General features: G+C 34.5%; 1 long non-coding RNA gene across 1 annotated transcript; it reads right to left on the reverse strand.

Moving 5' to 3' along the window:
• Nucleotides 1-9,002: 9,002 nt before the first annotated feature.
• LOC147474571 (uncharacterized) lies at nucleotides 9,003-9,475 on the reverse strand. Its single transcript, XR_015207163.1, has 3 exons — nucleotides 9,404-9,475; nucleotides 9,181-9,244; nucleotides 9,003-9,104 (listed from the first exon to the last, which is right to left on the reverse strand). It is a non-coding gene; the product is annotated as an uncharacterized LOC147474571 (long non-coding RNA).
• Between the last annotated feature and the right edge of the window lie 1,518 nt (nucleotides 9,476-10,993).

A 10,993-nucleotide genomic window follows, 5' to 3' on the forward strand; every position in this document is an offset into this window, starting at 1 on the left:
TAAAGTTAAGTAATAATAAAAAAATAATAATAATAAAAAAAAAAAAAAAAGGATAAAGATTATAAAGAGATAGGGTAAAGATGATAAAGATTATAAAGTTAAGTTAACTATTTTTAAGGGTTTTCAAAAAGGGAAAACAAATATACGAGTTTGAACGGAGAAAGAGTTTGACAGAGAGACAAAAATAAAAAAAAAAAAAAAAAAAGTTTTACTCAAAGAGGAAAAGGGAGGTTTCTTGGGGTTTATTGCTGGGGATTTACTGACAACAAGAGCGTATCACGAGTGAGTAGATAATACATCTTTCACTGAACATCCATTCTTACACCTATTTTTAACTTTACTGACAAAGATATAAGTTTTATGCTCATTCTGTGCTCATTCTATTTGCGGCCATACTGTCGAATATTAATTGATTTTGACTATGGTTGGGTTTATCTACTGTCGATTATCCTGTTGAATTATAAAAAAAAATTGTTAAGTGTTGAGAAATTGATTTGTTGAACTGTTGAATTGTTTGGATATCATATGGGTTGGTTGTTGATTGAGTTGGGTATGTTGAATTTTGTTTTGGGTTGAAATGTTGAAGCTCTATAAAGGTTATTAATAGAGTCTAACTTGTTTTTAGGCAAGTGAGGGGAATCGAGTTTTGAGTATTTCATAGTGTTGGGTTTTGTTAGTAATCAAAACCCAATTGTTTTGGTGGTTTGTATGGGTGTTGTGGAAGCTCCCAAGGTTGTTAATGATGTCGAGGTGATTTTTGGAGTAGTAAGGGATTTGAGTTTTGATCATATTAAAAGGTTGGGTTTTTAAGGGGGAACAAAAACGAACTATTTCATGGTGTCTGGTGGTCGCGTTGTGGTGGTTGGTTCGGTGGAAGAAAGCTGTTGGTGAGGACGACCGCGAGCGCGATCCGATGCTCCCGGTCTGGGGTTAAGTATACTAGATCTGTTAGTTAGTTGGGCTTGGGCTGGATAATGTATTTTGTTTTCTTTGAGTTGGTTTTAAGTTTTTATGTGGGCTGGTCCTTATATTTCCAATTAGGTCAGGTTGAATATATGTTGGTTTTAGACTTTTGACCTTAAATTTTGTTAAGTTAGCTTGGGTCGGGTTATAAAGACTTTTGGACTTAAGTCTTATTTAGTGGATTAGATCTGTCAAATTTTTATGGGCTGGGTCCTTAATATTTTAAAGTGGGTCGGTTCTAATCTTGTTTAGTGGGCCAGTTCTATTGTTAAGTTTTGGATATGTTGGTCTTTGAATGACTTGCGTGCTTTAGATGTCTTAGCGCTGGTATGATTTCGAGCTAAATTTTGATTTAGTTAGAGTTTGAACTAGATGGTTATGAGACATGAAAAGTAAGATCTGGAAGTCCTTTTTCTATTCCAATTGGCCTCATCACATTCCGAGGCCCATGGAATTAATTATGGTGTTTGGAAATTTGATTGGCAGAAAATAGTGCGTAAGAAATCAGTTTCTGTGAAATGTGTTCGAGCCTACTTATCGAACATTTAGAATGATATTGAGTAATTTTGTAAAACATAAGAAAGTATGTTCTGTGTGTTAGCTTTTCAACGCAAAAAGCTACGATGCATTTGGATACCTGTGGAAAAAGTTGTGCCATTCAGAAGATAGTCCGTCAGAAATCTAGTTTGCTGAAAATTAGGATTTTTACCAAGTTTGAACTATTTTTACTCCTAGATAGAATGATATTGGGACTTCGAGTTCTACATAAAAAATAAGTATACCTATCCTAGTTTTCAAATAATCAAGTGGTGTATCATTTGGATGGCTATAGGAAACGTTATTATTTTGGCAAGTTACCTAGATAACCTACCATGTTTTCTTTTTAGGGGAGCTCTAGTTAGTTTTTCTTATTATAATGAGATAAAGGATTTTACTTAGACATATGAGTGTCTTGAACCTTGATTTTTGAATTTCACATTTGTATTATATTCCAAGTACAATTGTTGCATATACACTAAATGTTAGTATAGATTTATGTTATATCACGTGACATGTTACATTAAAATTTTTGAGGAATATATATAATTGAGGAATGAAAGGGAAATGAAGTGTGCAACCTTAAGGCATGAATTCTTATTGTTTTTTTACTTTGACTATGTGGTTGATAAGAACTACGAAGGCTTGATTCCAATCTTGAAAGATTTGGATATGTAGGCAGCTTTGAACAAAAGTGCAACCACTACACTATCTTATATATATATATTATATATTAGTTTTTGTGATAAATGGTATGTGAAACTTGATTGTGCTCTTTCAGAGTGTTGCTCCTCGATTGAGAGTGTATTTAATTTCATGAGGTATTTAATTAATGTGTTACTCATAATTGAGAAATTTGATATCTATTATTTATATAATTGATAATGAGGTGAGTTGATTAGTTATTGTGTTTGGAATCTTTAGTAATGATTCTATTGTTTGAGACGATGTTTGTTTTGTAATGAAAATATTATAATAAATGATAAGCTTTTGGGTGTTAACAAGTGTTGTAAAAAGTCTAATGAAAATTTAATGTGTCGCCCACATCTTTAGATCTCTCCACGCCTCTTTGATGAAAAGAAATGAAAGGAAATGTTTATGACTAATGATGTCATATGAAAAGCCACCTTAGAGAGGAGCTAAGGCATTCGCCTTGCGGGTGGGCTGTATTCCTTGAGTGTACGGGAATGTAGGCTTGAATTCCTTGAATGTAGCGGGAATGACCTAAGGTATTCATTGAATGTGCCATGAATGACCTGTTAGTGTTATGATGAGTATTCTTTGAATGTGGCGGAATGACCCAAGGTATTTATTGAATGTGCCATGAATGACCTAATATTTTGTTATGCCCAAAAGAGGCTGTGACTCACAAGTTACGAGTTTACAAGATAAAAATATGTTTCCTGGAGGCGATATCCCCGCTTGGGACATATGTCTTGCAGTGGTACTCGGTGTGAGTGAGGCACATGGATATGTGTGGCTTGGTAAATGTGTGAAGTGCAAATCGTGGAGTAGGAACTAAAGGTTGGGCTGTGTCTTTTAATAAATGAGTCAACGAGATAATTGATATTAAAGTAAAATATTGATTTTACGTGTGAGTGAGTTATTGCATATGAATATTTATGTATTGTGATGTACATGATTTCTTATGAGAAATATATATGTGGTTTGTGTGAGTTGATACTCACAATGGATGAATGTGCTCCTTAGTTGTGATATTTTCCCCATTTTCATAAGTGGACGAGTGGTTTAAGTAAAATATTGGCTTTATGTATGAGCGAGTTGTTGGATATGATTGGTGATATATTATGATATGATGCATATACTTTCTTATGAAGGAATGTGAATATGGTTAGCATGATATGATGGATATGGTGGTGTGATATGAATGTTAGTTAATATTGGTGATATATTATGATATGATGGATATGGTAAGGTCAGTAAATAAGTGATTAATAAACAAGATACATTGTAGAATTGAACGAACTAAAAGTATGTGAATTTGTGTGATGTTATGGATGTGAAGTGTGACTGTGAATAATATTAGTAAATGCTTGTGATCTTATGTGATTGTGAAATGACTATAACTTGATATATTAATTATTACGAAAATATTAATGACTTGTGATAGTCTGAGATCTATGGTTATGCACACAGAAACTTTATGACGTAATGATGTCATGTGAATGACTACCCTTGATATAGGTATTATGATAAGTGGTATTCCCGAATATGCTGGACGAACTAGGTTGTATCAATTAGACTTAAATGTCTTAAATGAGGTTTGATTATGAATGGAAATTTGACTGGCTGGGATAAATCATTTTATTGTAATGTCTAACTCTGTTTTATGCAGGGACTTAATCTTTTATGCAGGGACGTAAATATCCTACCCTAAGACGACATGCTGGCTTAAAGGTAAAGTGTATCAAACTCATATTTAAATAAGTTATCATATGTGTATGTCATAAGTGGAATGTAAGTGGTAATTATATTGGGAGTTATTTTGGAAAGTGAAAATGATGAATATTGTTATATGAGATTTCTTCGAAATGTATATTGGGGGTTGAAATCTTACTTGGGAAGAAACTACATGCCGTTTTGGAAAATGGAACTATCTTGTCTTCCAAGTTGAAATGGTTGGTAATGTTATATATATTAATTTTAAAGATTATTATATATATTTTTTTGTTAGTCTACTCATACCAGCAAATTCAATTTGCTGACCCATGTTTGCTTTGTTTTGCAACGTGGGTGTGTTTTTGGAAACATAGATGATGGAGTGCAGTGGATGAGGACACGTGATTTGAATTTGCTCTTGGAGTCTTCTGGTTTAAGTTTTTCTGAAGTGTACGGTTTTGTTTTTGAGATAGATGTAATAGAGTTGGTTAGTTTCTTTGTAGTTTAATAATGTGATTAAAGGATTGTTCCTTTTGGGTTTTACATTTGATCTCAGATTTTAATATCATGGTTGATAATATGTTATTAGGGTTTTGTTTCTTCCTGGGTTTTCAGATGATTGAATAGGGTGACAATTGAGATAATTTTATCTTGGATAATTTCTAGTTTTAAATTTTTTGGAAATTTGGGGTGTGAAGGTAATGTGGGGTTTAGTGAATTAATCACTCAGTTTAAGTTAGAGGTGGAGTTGTGTGGAGGTTGGCGCACTAGAATTTTTTTTCTAGTTCGTTGTTCTTGCGCTGGAGGCGGAGAAGAAGAAGAACGCATGGGGTTTTTTTTTATTTTTATTTTTATTTATTTTTTATTTTTTAAGGGTGGCACGTGACTGTGTAGGGTTTAAAATTTCGGGCCCAAGCCCAAACCAAATCTGTAATGCCCATCTTGTCATATGCCTCGTAAATTTAAAACTAAAATTCCCGATTCGTTAACGGTCCGATTTTGGCGAATGAGCTATGAAAACAATCAGCAGAGAAAGTACAATCCAATGATCTATATATAAAAAAAAAAACTCAAATCTAACCGTGATTAACATATAAGAATATGAAAAATGCCTCGAAGCGCGTGAATGACATAAGTTATATGATCAAAAGAAATCTAAATTCATAGATAATGTCAACCCGAATCAAAATATGACTAATGACATAAACAACAAGAATAGGAAGTTGAGCGAACAAGAATGGAAAGACCAACACCCCCCCCCAAACAAATTTTTGAAAACATGGTTTAGAAAATTTGTTTAAAAACGTGGGTTTTTTAAAGTCAGATTCTCGAGACTTGCTAACTTACTAATTATATGGTTTTACTAATTTTTTACTTTTTATGAATAAGGTTTAATATAAAAGAAAACAATAAGCAATAATGACATAAATCATTCCATAGAGAAATATGACTCAAAAAACGAGAAAGCATGCAAGAGTGGAAAACGTGAATTATGTTAAACGTGGACTTAGGATTTGGTACTTATAGCCACACACTCCAAAAGGAGGGTCCAGTTACCTTAATGGTGCACTTAGCAATATATGGAAATGAAAGGAAGTTACACCAAACATCAAAGGTCAGTCCTTATAGACAAGGTCCTGTAAAAGGACATTCTCCACATCTGGGGATATTAACTCGTGAAAATGTTTTAAACGTTGGCCATTGACTTGAAAGGTATTGTTGTTATTGGGATTTACCAAGGTGATTGCCCCGTGAGGGGTGACTTCAGTAACCAGAAAAGGTCCAGACCAATGGGTTTTTAATTTCCCTGGGAAAATATGCAAACGTGAGTTGTGAAGCAACTACAAAATCTATTTATCATGAACACGTTTCATGTTAGCCTTATAATCCTTCGCGAGATCATAAGAATCACTACGGATTTCTTCAAGCTCATTTAATTGCAATTTGCACTTGACACCCCCCTCATCAATATTAAAGTTCAGGCTTTTTATAGCCCACATAGCACGATGCTCCAATTCAATGGGCAATTGACAAGGTTTTCCAAACACAAGTCTAAAGGGAGACATTCCTATAGGAGTTTTAAAAGCTGTTCGATACGCCCATAAGGCATCTGTTAGACGTCTAGACCAATCTTTCTGATCAGGATTGACTGTCATTTCTAATATTTTTTTAATTTTCCTATTAGAGACTTCTACTTGGCCACTGGTTTGTGGATGATAAGGAGTTGTCATCTTATGGGTAACTCCGTACTTCTTAACTAAAGATGCAATAACTCGATTGCACAAATGCATTCCACCATCACTGATGATGGCTTTAGATATGCCAAAACGACAGAAAATGTATTCCTTAATGAAAAACACAACTGTCTTATGGTCATTGATACGCAAGCCATGGCCTCTATCCATTTTGAAACGTAGTCCACGGCAACAAGAATATAAATATAACCGTGGGAAACAAGAAAAGGACCCCATGAAATCAATGCTCCATACATCAAAAATTTCTACTACCATAATGGGATTTAAAGGCATCATATTACGTTTAGTGATATGCCCAAGTTATTGGCAACAAACACACGTCTTGCAATGAACTTGGGCATCTTTAAAAAGGGTAGGCCAATAAAAACAACATTGCAAAACTTTAGCTGCCGTTTTCATACCACTAAAATAGCCACCACACTCTTTGTCATGGCAGAAGGATAGAACCTCATTATAATCCCACTGGGGAATATAATGACGAATAATCTGATCCGCACAATACTTAAAAAGATAGGGCTAATCCCAGTAGTATAGCTTAACTTTGGCCAAAAATTTCTTACGTTCATTTTTTTACCAACATCAGGAATAATATCAGAAGCTAAAAAATTCACAATGTAGGCATACCAAGGTGCAAAAATATAGAATAAAAATGCTCATCAAGAAAAGAATTAGGTATGGACTCAAAATCACTATCACTGTCATTGGTTAGTCTAGATAAGTAATCAACAACTACATTTTCGACCCCTCATTTATCCTTAATATCTAAGGTAAACTCTTGCAGAAGAAGGATCCATCGGATCAATCTCGGTTTAGCATCCTTCTTCGTGAGAAGGTGCCTAAAAGCTGCATGGTCAGTGTATACTAAGGTCTTTGAACCAACCAAATAAGGACGAAATTTATCTAAAACATAAACCACAGCTAAGAATTCATTTTTTGTAGTAATATAAGTTCTTTGAACATCATTTCAAGTCTTACTAGCATAGTAAATAATAGTGGACTTATCATCTAGGTTCTGGCCTAACACAACACCAACAGCATAATCGCTAGCATCACACATAAGTTCAGAAAGCTTAGACCAATTGGGGGGCTGTATAATCAGTGCAGTTGTTAAACCTTCTTTTAATATTTTAAAAGCCTGTTTGCAGTCATAATTGAAATCAAAGATGACATCTTTTAAAAGCATATTAGTTAAAGGCCTAGCTATTTTTGAAAAATCCTTGATAAAAATTCTATAGAAATCTGCATGGCCTAAAAATGCTATAATGTCACAGATAGTCAGTGGTATAGGTAGAGATACTATTTTATCTAATTTGGCCTTATTTACTTCTATGACGTCACTAGGTACAATATAACCTAGCACTATTCCTCTTTTTACCATAAAATGACATATTTCCCAATTTAAAACCAGATTTTTCTCCTCACACCGTGTCAACACCTTGGGAAGGTTAGACAGGCAGTCACTGAAAGAGTCTCCATAGATAGAAAAATCATCCATGAAGCGCTCCACCATGTCACTAAAGATATGAAGTATACACTCTGGAAGGTACCAGGAGCATTACAAAGGCCGAAAGACATTCGTTTATAAGCATATGTTCCAAAAGGATATGTGAATGTAGTCTTGTCTTGGTCGTCTGGATCGATAATGATATGAAAATAGCCATAATAGCCATCTAAAAAATAGTAATAAGCATAACCAGCTAGACGTTCGAGCATCTGATCTATAAAAGGTAAAGGAAAGTGATCCTTTCGTGTCATGGCGTTTAAGCGTCTGTAGTCAATACAGATCCTCCATTTCATAGGAACTCATGTGGAAACATATTCACCAGCAGCATTACGCATAATGGCAATAATCGATTTCTTCGGAACTACATGAATGGGGCTTACCCATTCACTATCAGAGATGGGATATATGATACCCAAATTGAGTGACCGTAAGACTTCTTCCCTAACCACCCCTTTCATGGCAGGGTTTAAACGACACTGAGGTTCGCGTGAAGTTTTAGCATTATCATCAAAATGTATGCAATGTGTGCAACACTAGGGTCACACTACTACAGAATAACACTTATACCACTGTTTTTAAGTGTGGTATAAATATATTTACCACTGTTATACAACCGTGACAATAGGTGGTGTGGTATATAATAATAGCAAAACTGTGGTATATATATTTAACGGATACCACGGTTTTTCAAATAACCGTGGTTTGTATGCCCATTATATACCACGGTTGTCAACAGAACCGTGGCATATAAGCTATTGAAACCGTGGTTTATATTAGTGTATGTATTATAACACCGTGGTATATAGTTATACTAAATACTACGGTTTATGCCAAACCGTGGTATATATATATATATATATTTAATAATAATACTAATAACAGTCAAAAACTGAACTCGTGATAACAAAATTTTACAGCCGCCTACATTCAACATTTCCATCTTCCCAACAAATTCCAAAATATACAATAAACTATCAAACAAAAAAAAAAGATAATAATAAAAAAACTTCCATTAATTTTTTTCCATCTTCCCAACAAATTCCAAAATGTACAATAAACTATCAAACATAAATTAAAAAGGTAAGACTCATAAATTAAACCGAGGGGTGCGAACATAGCTAAAACTCATCCTCATTCGCTCCGAATCAAAACACCCCATTTTCCTGGATGAACTGAATAATATCAAGCCCGAACACCGTCAAGTTCATCTTTGCGTGTATGTCTCCTTCAGTTCTAAATTTGTTATCCTGGATGAGTCAAAGCACAACATGTAGAGTTACTATATAAGAATAAGGCAAAGTCGTTGAATTGAGCCAAATAAAGTGTTTGTCAAAACTTTCGAATACCTTATTTTCAAATGATCCAGTTGAACAAGCTTCTACTATTTCCCTCATAAACTTCATTGTATAATACCCACACTCTGTGCCACCTGGTTGATATGGGCCCTAACATATAGACTCACAACATATGTAAACATATACTTTTCAAAGAAAAAGACAATAATGTGTAGGATTTGTTTACCTTGATCTTGTCCCACTTCAGCGGAACTCGTTTCCCATCAACCCTTTGCAATGTGAGGACCGCACTTCACAAAGATAAATGCAAAACATTTAATTCACAATCGCTAGTGGGAAGTCTAATTGGAGACGTTTTTAGTACTTCATTTTATTCAATCCTTTATGTACTTTCACTATGGTAGTACCTCAAAATGTTAAGATATGTCAAAAAATATAGCTATGCTCACCTCCTAAAATATATTGCTATATCTGAGCTTGGTTCACCATGCATCGAATCCAACCAAATGAAAGACATATGTGATAGATCAATGACAATTAAAACCCAATGGCCGCTATGAAAGAAAAGGGGGAAAAAAAAATGGAAAACAATCAGTACAATTGATAGTTTTATCAATTTAAACAATACACCGCGGATAGGATCGTTTATGTCCTTACCTTGGATTGTAAGGAATGAGAACAATTTTCTTTCCACTTGCATTCCGCAATGTTTCTACAATGATTTCAGTTTTAGCAGTTCCATCTGCTCTTGTAAAAGATAAAGGATTAACAAATCCAACGATGTCACGGCAAGGCAATGACTCACAAATTCAATTGTAAAAAGGATTCTAAAAGGAAAAAATCATCGTCATAAATAAATTTAAATAACTAATATTTGATTAAAATCACCAATAATAAAACCTTCAAGATATGCTTACCTCATGTATGCAATTAAACAAACAGCTTCTAAGCTATCCATATTACACACATCCAACAAATCACATTTTCGATAACAAATTTTTTCAGATCTTCTCCAAACAACTCTTTTCCAACTGGAAAAAATACCACACCATGGGTTCCGGGAAGCATGATATTGAGCAGTCCCTTGAAAGAATCAATTGGACCTTGATGACGACTAGCACTACTTTTACTTGTCTCTTCCTAAATTATTGAAAATTCAAACCAACCAGGCATTAAAATCATAGCTTAATCGGAAATTAAAAATTGCATATAAAAGGCTCTTTTACCTCAATGTCGCCCTTAAAAGAACAAGGTCTTTTGGCCATGGAACTTGTGTGCCAACTGCATCTTCCACATGCACGAACTCATAATTCACTTGTATAGGAAGATAGTAACGACCAAAGATCCTTAGAAACAAGTGACTTAACCGCCACACGAAAATTCCCCTGATCCCAAAAGATGACCGTGAACTTTATCGTTTGGTCCACACTCCTCGTAGACCAATCCTTTAGCAACAATATTTGTTCTAGAATTCACAGCTAAACTACACTCTTGCTCCTGTGAACCGCCAAGCAAATCATATTGGAACCAAAGCAAATTATTTCTATATTGCAAAAAGTTAATTAAAATTTACCTTCCCTAGACCAGATTTGGGACCCAAAGAAGGTGATTGACCTGTTCCTTTCTTATTTACTCTCTTTACATGATCAGATTTCAGCTTTGATGATGGTTGTGTTGTTTTGGCCTTGCCTTTGGACTACATAAAAAAAAAATTATTATGCATGGAAAAATGAATAATTCCATATAAAAGGCTCTCTTAATTTACCTCAATGTCGCCCTTAAGGTAACAAAGTCTTTTTGGCCACGGAACTTGTGTGCCAACTGCATCTTCCACATACATGATCTCATCATTCACTTGTATAGGAAGATGGTAACGACCAAGCATCCTTATAAACAAGTGACTTAACCGGCCACACCTAAAAATTCCCTGATCCCAAAAGATGACCGTGAATTTTATCGTTTGGTCCACACTCCTCATAGACCAATCCTTTAGCAACAATATTTGTTCTAGAATTCACAGCTAAACTACACTCTTGCTC

The sequence above is a fragment of the Coptis chinensis genome, chromosome 9, assembly GCF_015680905.1.
Source record: "Coptis chinensis isolate HL-2020 chromosome 9, ASM1568090v1, whole genome shotgun sequence".
NCBI classification, from domain to species: domain Eukaryota; kingdom Viridiplantae; phylum Streptophyta; class Magnoliopsida; order Ranunculales; family Ranunculaceae; genus Coptis; species Coptis chinensis.